The 12,265-nt window shown below is 46.1% G+C and overlaps 1 protein-coding gene across 10 annotated transcripts in view; it reads right to left on the reverse strand.

The window, feature by feature from the left end:
* The window catches only part of LOC106594619 (microtubule-associated protein 2), a 93,214-nt gene that overhangs the window by 41,273 nt on the left and 39,676 nt on the right, over window positions 1-12,265 (reverse strand). For all 10 annotated transcript variants that reach the window (XM_045699345.1, XM_045699344.1, XM_045699341.1 and 7 more), the window contains one exon: window positions 10,960-11,043. The gene's annotated coding sequence lies outside the window, so the exon portion shown is untranslated. The remainder of the gene's footprint in view (window positions 1-10,959; window positions 11,044-12,265) is intronic.

The raw sequence follows: 12,265 nt of genomic DNA on the forward strand, positions 1-12,265 counted from the left end.
ATAACCCTAACCACACTGCTAACCCTAATGCCTAACCACACTGCTAACCCTAATGTCTAACCCTAACCACACTGCTAACCCTAATGCCTAACCCTAACCACACTGCTAACCCTAATGCCTAACCCTAACCACACTGCTAACCCTAATGTCTAACCCTAACCACACTGCTAACCCTAATGCCTAACCCTAACCACACTGCTAAACATAATGTCTAACCATAACCACACTGCTAACCCTAATGCCTAACCCTAACCACACTGCTAACCCTAATGCCTAACCCTAACCACACTGCTAACCCTAATGCCTAACCCTAACCACACTGCTAACCCTAATGCCTAACCACACTGCTAACCCTAATGTCTAACCCTAACCACACTGCTAACCCTAATGCCTAACCCTAACCACACTACTAACCCTAATGCCTAACCCTAACCACACTGCTAACCCTAATGCCTAACCCTAACCACACTGCTAACCCTAATGCCTAACCCTAACCACACTGCTAACCCTAATGTCTAACCCTAACCACACTGCTAACCCTAATGCCTAACCCTAACCACACTGCTAACCCTAATGCCTAACCCTAACCACACTGCTAACCCTAATGCCTAACCCTAACCACACTGCTAACCCTAATGCCTAACACTAACCACACTTCTAACCCTAATGCCTAACCCTAACCACACTGCTAACCCTAATGCCTAACCCTAACCACACTGCTAACCCTAATGTCTAACCCTAACCACACTGCTAACCCTAATGCCTAACCCTAACCACACTGCTAACCCTAATGCCTAACCCTAACCACACTGCTAACCCTAATGTCTAACCCTAACCACACTGCTAACCCTAATGCCTAACCCTAACCACACTGCTAACCCTAATGTCTAACCCTAACCACACTGCTAACCCTAATGCCTAACCCTAACCACACTGCTAACCCTAATGCCTAACCCTAACCACACTGCTAACCCTAATGTCTAACCCTAACCACACTGCTAACCCTAATGCCTAACCCTAACCACACTGCTAACCCTAATGTCTAACCCCAACCACACTGCTAACCCTAATGTCTAACCCCAACCACACTGCTAACCCTAATGTCTAACCCTAACCACATTGCTAACCCTAATGCCTAACCCTAACCACACTGCTAACCCTAATGCCTAACCCTAACCACACTGCTAACCCTAATGTCTAACCCTAACCACACTGCTAACACTAATGCCTAACCCTAACCACACTGCTAACCCTAATGCCTAACCCTAACCACACTGCTAACCCTAATGTCTAACCCTAACCACACTGCTAACCCTAATGCCTAACCCTAACCACAATGCTAACCCTAATGTCTAACCCCAACCACACTGCTAACCCTAATGCCTAACCCTAACCACACTGCTAACCCTAATGTCTAACCCCAACCACACTGCTAACCCTAATGTCTAACCCCAACCACACTGCTAACCCTAATGCCTAACCCTAACAACACTGCTAACCCTAATGTCTAACCCCAACCACACTGCTAACCCTAATGCCTAACCCTAACCACAATGCTAACCCTAATGCCTAACCCTAACCACACTGCTAACCCTAATGCCTAACCCTAACCACACTGCTAACCCTAATGTCTAACCCTAACCACACTGCTAACCCTAATGCCTAACCCTAACCACACTGCTAACCCTAATGCCTAACCACACTGCTAACCCTAACCACACTGCTAACCCTAATGCCTAACCCTAACCACACTGCTAACCCTAATGCCTAACCCTAACCACACTGCTAACCCTAATGCCTAACCCTAACCACACTGCTAACCCTAATGCCAAACCCTAACCACACTGCTAACCCTAATGTCTAACCCTAACCACACTGCTAACCCTAATGCCTAACCCTAACCACACTGCTAACCCTAATGCCTAACCCTAACCACACTGCTAACCCTAATGTCTAACCCTAACCACACTGCTAACCCTAATGCCTAACCCTAACCACACTGCTAACCCTAATGCCTAACCCTAACCACACTGCTAACCCTAACCACACTGCTAACCCTAATGTCTAACCCTAACCACACTGCTAACCCTAATGCCTAACCCTAACCACACTGCTAACCCTAATGCCTAACCCTAACCACACTGCTAACCCTCATGCCTAACCCTAACCACACTGCTAACCCTCATGCCTAACCCTAACCACAATGCTAACCCTAATGTCTAACCCTAACCACACTGCTAACCCTAATGCCTAACCCTAACCACACTGCTAACCCTAATGTCTAACCCCAACCACACTGCTAACCCTAATGTCTAACCCCAACCACACTGCTAACCCTAATGCCTAACCCTAACCACACTGCTAACCCTAATGTCTAACCCCAACCACACTGCTAACCCTAATGCCTAACCCTAACCACACTGCTAACCCTAATGTCTAACCCTCACCACACTGCTAACCCTAATGCCTAACCCTAACCACACTGCTAACCCTAATGCCTAACCACACTGCTAACCCTAATGTCTAACCCTAACCACACTGCTAACCCTAATGCCTAACCCTAACCACACTGCTAACCCTAATGCCTAACCCTAACCACACTGCTAACCCTAATGTCTAACCCTAACCACACTGCTAACCGTAATGCCTAACCCTAACCACACTGCTAACCCTAATGCCTAACCCTAACCACACTGCTAACCCTAATGCCTACTGCCACACTGCTAACCCTAACCACACTGCTAACCCTAATGTCTAACCCTAACCACACTGCTAACCCTAATGCCTAACCCTAAACCACACTGCTAACCCTAATGCCTAACCCTAACCACACTGCTAACCCTAATGTCTAACCCTAACCACACTGCTAACCCTAATGCCTAACCCTAACCACACTGCTAACGCTAATGCCTAACCCTAACCACACTGCTAACCCTAATGCCTAACCCTAACCACACTGCTAACCCTAATGCCTAACCCTAACCACACTGCTAACCCTAATGCCTAACCCTAACCACACTGCTAACCCTAATGCCTAACCCTAACCACACTGCTAACCCTAATGTCTAACCCTAACCACACTGCTAACCCTAATGCCTAACCCTAACCACACTGCTAACCCTAATGTCTAACCCCAACCACACTGCTAACCCTAATGTCTAACCCCAACCACACTGCTAACCCTAATGCCTAACCCTAACCACACTGCTAACCCTAATGTCTAACCCCAACCACACTGCTAACCCTAATGTCTAACCCCAACCACACTGCTAACCCTAACAACACTGCTAACCCTAATGTCTAACCCCAACCACACTGCTAACCCTAATGCCTAACCCTAACCACACTGCTAACCCTAATGCCTAACCCTAACCACACTGCTAACCCTAATGCCTAACCCTAACCACACTGCTAACCCTAATGTCTAACCCTAACCACACTGCTAACCCTAATGCCTAACCCTAACCACACTGCTAACCCTGATGCCTAACCACACTGCAAACCCTAATGCCTAACCCTAACCACACTGCTAACCCTAATGCCTAACCCTAACCACACTGCTAACCCTAATGTCTAACCCTAACCACACTGCTAACCCTAATGCCTAACCCTAACCACACTGCTAACCCTAATGCCTAACCCTAACCACACTGCTAACCCTAATGCCTAACCCTAACCACACTGCTAACCCTAATGCCTAACCCTAACCACACTGCTAACCCTAATGCCTAACCCTAACCACACTGCTAACCCTAATGCCTAACCCTAACCACACTGCTAACCCTAATGCCTAACCCTAACCACACTGCTAACCCTAATGCCTAACCCTAACCACACTGCTAACCCTAACGCCTAACCCTAACCACACTGCTAACCCTAACGCCTAACCCTAACCACACTTCTAACCCTAATGTCTAACCCCAACCACACTGCTAACCCTAATGCCTAACCCTAACCACACTGCTAACCCTAATGTCTAACCCCAACCACACTGCTAACCCTAATGTCTAACCCCAACCACACTGCTAACCCTAATGCCTAACCCTAACCACACTGCTAACCCTAATGTCTAACCCCAACCACACTGCTAACCCTAATGCCTAACCCTAACCACACTGCTAACCCTAATGCCTAACCCTAACCACACTGCTAACCCTAATGCCTAACCCTAACCACACTGCTAACCCTAATGTCTAACCCTAACCACACTGCTAACCCTAATGCCTTACCCTAACCACACTGCTAACCCTAATGCCTAACCACACTGCTACCCTAACCACACTGCTAACCCTAATGCCTAACCCTAACCACACTGCTAACCCTAATGCCTAACCCTAACCACACTGCTAACCCTAATGCCTAACCCTAACCACACTGCTAACCCTAATGCCTAACCCTAACCACACTGCTAACCCTAATGCCTAACCCTAACCACACTGCTAACCCTAATGCCTAACCCTAACCACACTGCTAACCCTAATGCCTAACCCTAACCACACTGCTAACCCTAATGCCTAACCCCAACCACACTGCTAACCCTAATGCCTAACCCTGACCACACTGCTAACCCTAATGCCTAAACCTAACCACACTGCTAACCCTAATGCCTAACCCTAACCACACTGCTAACCCTAATGCCTAACCCTAACCACACTGCTAACCCTAATGTCTAACCCTAACCACACTGCTAACCCTAATGCCTAACCCTAACCACACTGCTAACCCTAATGCCTAACCCCAACCACACTGCTAACCCTAATGCCTAACCCTAACCACACTGCTAACCCTAATGCCTAACCCCAACCACACTGCTAACCCTAATGCCTAACCCTAACTACACTGCTAACCCTGATGCCTAACCCTAACCACACTGCTAACCCTAATGTCTAACCCTAACCACACTGCTAACCCTAATGCCTAACCCCAACCACACTGCTAACCCTAACCCTAACCCTAACCCTAACCACACTGCTAACCCTAATGCCTAACCCTAACCACACTGCTAACCCTAATGCCTAACCCCAACCACACTGCTAACCCTAATGCCTAACCCTAACCACACTGCTAACCCTAATGCCTAACCCCAACCACACTGCTAACCCTAATGCCTAACCCTAACCACACTGCTAACCCTAATGCCTAACCCCAACCACACTGCTAACCCTAATGTCTAACCCTAACCACACTGCTAACCCTAATGCCTAACCCCAACCACACTGCTAACCCTAATGCCTAACCCCAACCACACTGCTAACCCTAATGCCTAACCCTAACCACACTGCTAACCCTAATGCCTAACCCTAACCACACTGCTAAGCCTAATGCCTAACCACACTGCTAACTCTAATGCCTAACCCTAACCACACTGCTAACCCTAATGCCTAACCCCAACCACACTGCTAACCCTAATGCCTAACCCTAACCACACTGCTAACCCTAATGCCTAACCCTAACCACACTGCTAACCCTAATGCCTAACCCTAACCTAACCTTAAGACCAAAAAGCACATTTATGTTTTCATACATTTTTACAATCTAGCCATTTTAGACTTTCCAGCTGGCCCATCTAGTGGAAATGGCTCAGTTCTGCCTCCAGGGCTAGACTCATGACAATAAATGTCAACCTGCTGCAGATGTTCGCCTTTGTCAAGGTTTAGGATAATACCATCTCATACATTTATGGTGACTCAGCAGAGACAGCAGGCAAGGCAGAATGGTAGCAGAATACAAGCACAGTGAAGTGGGAATGAACAGCATTCAGCAGGGACGTCTTCAGTGAGGTGAAACATTCAGGACGCTACTGTACACGTCAGACAATCATCAATCATATCTGTATACACAGTGCCTTCAGAAAGTATTCATACCCCTTGACTTATTCCACATTTTGTTGTGTTACAGTCTGAATTCAAAATGAATTAAACACATTTTTTATCTCGCAATATACACATACCCTATTATGACAAAGTGAAAACTTTTAGTAGAAATTTTTGCACATGTATTGAAAATGAAATACAGAAAAATCGAATTTACATAAGTATTCACACCCATTTTTTTTACATTTTACATTTTAGTCATTTAGCAGACGCTCTATCCAGACACTACAAATTGGTCATTCACCTATAATATCCAGTGGAACAACCACTTTACAATAGTGCATCTAAATCTTTTAAGGGGGGTTAGAAGGATTACCTTATCCTAACCCAGGTATTCCTTGAAGAGGTGGGGTTTCAGGTGTCTCCGGAAGGTGGTGATTGACTCCGCTGTCCTGGCGTCGTGAGGGAGCTTGTTCCACCATTGGGGTGCCAGAGCAGCGAACAGTTTTGACTGGGCTGAGCGGGAATGTTTCCTCAGAGGTAGGAGGCGAGCAGGCCAGAGGTGGATGAACGGAGTGCCCTTGTTTGGGTGTAGGGCCTGATCAGAGCCTGAAGGTACGGAGGTGCCGTTCCCCTAACAGCCCCTAACACCCTTGAGTCAATACTTTGTAGAAGAACCTTTGGCAGTGATTACAGCTGTGAGTCTTTCTGGGTAAATCTCCAAGAGCTTTCCTCACCTGGATTGTGCAACATTTGCCCATTATTATTTTCTAATTTCTTCAAGCTCTGTCAAATTGGTTGTTGATCATTGCTAGAAAACCACTTTCAGGTCTTGAAATTGATTTTCAAGTAGATTTAAGTAAAAACTGTAACTCCAGTGTAGATTTGTTTTAGGTTATTGTCCTGCTGAAAGGTGAATTCATCTCCCAGTGTCTGGTGGAAAGCAGACTGAACCAGGTTTTCCTCTAGCTCCATTCTGTTTCTTTTTATCCTGAAAAACTCTCCAGTCCTTAATGATTACAAGCATACCCATAACATGATGCTGCCATCACTAGAAAAAAAGGAGAGTGGTACTCAATAATTTGTTGTATTGGATTTGGCCCAAACATAACAATTTGTATTCAGGACAAAAAGTACATTTCTTAGCAAATTTTTTTGCAGTATTACTTTAGTGCCTTGATGCAAACAGGATATATGCTTTGTAATATTTGTATTCTGCACAGGCTTCCTTCTTTTCACTCTGTCAACTAGGTTAGTAACCCTTACCATGACATTAACCCTAACCTTAACCCGTAACCCGAACCTAAACATAACTCCTAACCCTAATTCTAACCCCTAAGCCTAAAATAGCCTTTGTCCTCATGGGGATATGGGAAATGTCCCCACGAGGGAGAATTGTCCTTGCTATCATATCCTTGTGGGGACTTTTGGGGATTTTAGGTCCCCTAAAGGATAGAAGAACCAACCCACACACACACACAGATTGGATGATGTCTTCATGTTCCTGGGAGGAGGATTTGTGACGGCCTCAAAGAGCCCATGGTGGCTTCAGTTGATCCCTGGGCTGGTTTCTCTACACCACTACACTGACTCAGTGGGCCCTCATTAAACCACCCCATAGAAAACACTGACCGGAAGAGATGACACTGGGTTGAACTGTTAGCTGGAAGCGGGGGAATCCAAACAGGGTGAAAAGTCCATTAAACTCCATTAATGGAGTGTTTTAAGAACTTGTTCGATAACCTCCCCCCCGCACCCCTAATCACTTGGTCCACCAGGCACATTCCCTAACTCCATCTATGAATCCGAGAGTGCTTACATTTCCCCAGCTCCATCCTCCAGCTTTTATTTTTTCTTCTTTTTTTGGGGTGGATCAGCTTAATATTGAGGAAAGAATATTGCTTCCATCAACGTAATTGTCTGCATCATTTCCAATCCCCCATATATTTTTGGGGTAAATATATATATCCCTACACGCATGCATACATATACACATATATACATACACATACCTATATAGACATACTTTTTTAAAGAATATACCTTTATTATTATTCCCTGCAAACCCTACCACCGATCCCCCAATTGGAGTAAACTAATAAACACTTCGGCTTTTACCTTCAATTTATTCATTTTATACACATTTTACAGACACATTTTACAGATTTTTGTTTGTTTTTAGTCCTTCCTCTATTTCTGATGTCCATCCAGTTTGATTTCTCTTTGTAACTGTGCTATTTCACTAAAGTTCTGAAGCTATATACATTTTACAGACCCCGTATGTTTTACATTGTTTATCTTGTTATTAGTCCCACCCTTCAGCTCCATTCAACCCCTCCCATCTCTCTCAACATCATCCATTTCGGATTTCTATTTGCCATATATTTTTCAACTGTACTGTGATGCTTCACAAAACAATTGAACCTTTCTATTCTCATAGCTTCTACAGATTGTAAATTAAAAATAAACATTTTTTCTAAAATAATTATTATATTATTGATTGATTGACTATGGCTTTTCAAATCACCCATTATTGCTATCTGCAGCGTTAGTTCTAGGCAAATGTTGCAATTCTTCAGCCATTCCTGGACCTGTGACCAAAAACGAGCTACGTATGGACAATACCAAAATAAATGATCTATTGACTCTGCCTCCTCACAGCAGCCTCCCATCCTCCAGCTTACCAAACAAAGGTCAGACTGTTTAAATGAGATATTGTGCCATTCTTGGACAACTATTGGGGAAAAGCTGTAACAATCCGTGGTGAATCTGAAACAGCAGATTGGCTGTAGATGTAGAATGTGAGAGGACAGGTATACCACACATGTCCTCTGATGGAGCTGACGGCTCTGAACCTCTTTTCCAAGAAAGACCAGGAAAAAACTAAACGCCCGTTTACAGCTGAGGACGACACAATTTGGTCCACATCTCTCTCTCTCTCTCTCTCTCTCTCTCTCTCTCTCTCTCTCTCTCTCTCTCTCTCTCTCTCTCTCTCTCTCTCTCTCTCTCTCTCTCTCTCTCTCTCTCTCTCTCTCTCTCTCTCTCTCTCTCTCTCTCTCTCTCTCTCTCTCTCTCTCTCTCTCTCTCTCTCCTGTTATTTCCGTGTTTAGCGTTATGCCCTACAGGACTGTCTGTCGTCGTTGTGTTTTTGTATACGTTTTTGGTTTCCCTTCTTTATCCTAATAAAAGAAGATGAGTGTACATATACCCGCTGCGTTTGGTCTCAACCCTTCGACTACCGTGACACTCTCAGACACACAATGTAATTATACTGTTCATGCCTTGTTGAAAAGATTGAACTTAGTGTCTTCACTATAGCTAACAACCATCTATTATCCCTCGGGCAATTACAGCAGGGTATTACAGCAGGGTGTTACAGCAGGGTATTAGACCAGAGTATTACAGCAGTGTGTTACAGCAGGGTATTACAGCAGGGTATTACAGCAGGGTATTACAGCAGGGTGTTACAGCAGGGTATTACAGCAGGGTGTTACAGCAGGGTATTAGACCAGAGTATTACAGCAGTGTGTTACAGCAGGGTATTAGACCAGAGTATTACAGCAGGGTATTACAGCAGGGTATTACAGCAGGGTGTTACAGCAGGGTGTTACAGCAGGGTATTACAGCAGGGTGTTACAGCAGGGTGTTACAGCAGGGTGTTACAGCAGGGTATTAGACCAGGGTGTTACAGCAGGGTATTACAGCAGGGTGTTACAGCAGGGTATTAGACCAGGGTATTACAGCATCTGATTGGATAAGTTCAGGTTCTAGAGCTCCATCTCATTGTTTCAATACATTTTGTCCCTATTGAACACAGCCCAGGTTTGACGTCAGCACAAGGTGAATGTAGAGAATTTATAATGTTCCCTGTTCCCTGTTGCTGCATTGCAGAGCTCTGTCTCCAGCTGCAGCCAGTCAGTTAGTCAGACAGCCAGGCCAGCGAGCCAGTCAGGTTAGACAGTCAGTCAATCAGCCAGCCAGCAGGTCAGTCAGGTCAGCCAGCCATGTCAGACAGCCAGTCAGCCAGGTCAGACATGCCTTTCACCCAAACAAAGACATTAGTGCAGCAGTCTACTGTAGGACCTTGCATAACAACAGTAAGAAAGTGACAGCCTGAGTCACTAGCCATTACAGTCATTAGGCCTGCAGGACAGTTACTTACAGTTATTGTCCCCTCAACTGAGTGTCTGTGTGTGTGTGTGTGTGTGTGTGTGTGTGTGTGTGTGTGTGTGTGTGTGTGTGTGTGTGTGTGTGTGTGTGTGTGTGTGTGTGTGTGTGTGTGTGTGTGTGTCTGTGTGTGTGTGTGTGTGTGTGTGTGTGTGTATGTATGTGTCTCTGTGTGTGTGCGTGTGTATGTGTCTCTGTGTGTGTGTGTGTGTGTGTGTGTGTATGTGTCTCTTTGTGTGTGTGTGTCTCTGTGTGTGTGTGTGTGTCTCTCTGTGTGTGTGTGTGTGTGTGTGTGTGTCTCTGTGTGTGTGTGTGTGTGTCTCTGTGTGTGTGTGTGTGTGTGTGTGTGTCTCTGTGTGTGTGTGTGTGTGTGTCTGTGTGTGTATGTGTATGGGTCAGACAGACATATATGACATGACATGACATGACATGACATGACATGACCAGAGGCCATTACAGTCCCACTAATGGACGTCAGGCTAAGTGACATCAACAACTCAATAATACCGTGTTGCTGGTCAGTGTTGAAGGAATAAAGCCAGTCATGGCCTTTCTGGTTGGACTGTTACTTAACTCTGATTGGTCAGGTTGGACTGTTTCTAAACTTTGATTGGTCATGTTGGTTTGTTTCTAAGTTCTGATTGGTCAGGACAGGAGCAGATCAGTTGTTGGCTGTTGCTGTTGGGCTGTCAGGCTAATAACCTGCACTGGGATTTTAACATGTTTTCTGTTGGCTGGGGGATTACTGGTGAGAGAACAGGTTTCTACTATTCACACTCACAGGCAAATCACACAATTGCTGTCAATAACCTTCTGGTTAAAAATGCCCATGAATTATAATCCACAAAATAATTGACATTTCCTGTTGATGCAGGATTATTTCCCTGTTGTAGTAAACTGGCTCAAATGAAGATCCTACATCTGTACCATCATTTCAGCTAAAGCTCTCTTTACAAGTGTTTGTTCTCTCTGGTCTTACCTGATGAGTTGCTGATGGACTTAACCACTTCTGAACACAATGGTAGGAATCAGAGCACTGATGAGGAAAACCTCCTGGTTCCACCTATAGGGAGAGAGAATGTTAGAACTAACAGAGAACAGTCATAACACACACACACCACACACACACACACACACACACACACACACACACACACACACACACACACACACACACACACACACACACACCACACACACACACACACTCGTTGCCAGATCACCATTCCCCCTACTCTAAATCATGTCCGTGGTTAAGTGACTAGATACTGTACCAGACTGACAGTATGTCTACTCAAACACAATGGTTGGATGAATGTTCCTGGCAGACTTATAGAGGACTACAGGAGGAGGAGTTAAGCTGATCAGGGTTTTCCTGAAGCATGCTACTTACACTGCAGTGTGGAGCAGTGGGCCAAGCCTGGAGGCTTTCATGTAGAAACCTCCTAGTTTGACTAAGAGTGTTTGTGACTGATCCTATCTACTCTATCTAGGATAATTAAGCCCGGACTGTATCCCAATCTCTATAGCAGACTTCTATGGGTAGTACTATGGGACAAAGGGGCAATCCACAATTACTACAACAACTCCTCACATTATCCAGCAGTGACGAGGGGCCCATGTGAGCACATCCACCACAGATAACAACAATGGGTTTGTTTGGCCCCAGCGACAGACAGTCTGGTTCTTAGGCTGGGAGCCTCTTCAGGGAGCTGGTTCTACATTCATCACCCAGCACAGTCAGGGGCCCCTGGCAGGACCAAGCGCAACATGGCCATTCACACTGACCATCACAGCTACAGGGGAGAGGGGAGAGGGGGAAGACAGGAAGAGGGGAGAAGGGGATGAGGGGAAGGGGAGAAGGGGATGAGGGGAAGGGGAGAAGGGGACGAGGGGAAGGGTAGAATGGGACGAGGGGAAGGGTAGAAGGGGACGAGGGGAAGGGGAGAAAGGGATGAGGGGAAGGGGAGAAGGGGACGAGGGGAAGGGTAGAAGGGGACGAGGGGAAGGGTAGAAGGGGACGAGGGGAAGGGTAGAAGGGGACGAGGGGAAGGGGAGAAGGGGACGAGGGGAAGGGGAGAAGGGGACGAGGGGAAGGGTAGAAGGGGACGAGGGGAAGGGTAGAAGGGGATGAGGGGAAGGGGAGAAGGGGATGAGGGGAAGGGTAGAAGGGGACGAGGGGAAGGGGAGAAGGGGACGAGGGGAAGGGTAGAAGGGGACGAGGGGAAGGGTAGAAGGGAAGACGAGGGGAAGGGGAGAAGGGGACAGGAAGGGGAGAAGGGGAC

The sequence above is a fragment of the Salmo salar genome, chromosome ssa17 (genome assembly GCF_905237065.1).
Source record: "Salmo salar chromosome ssa17, Ssal_v3.1, whole genome shotgun sequence".
NCBI lineage: Eukaryota > Metazoa > Chordata > Actinopteri > Salmoniformes > Salmonidae > Salmo > Salmo salar.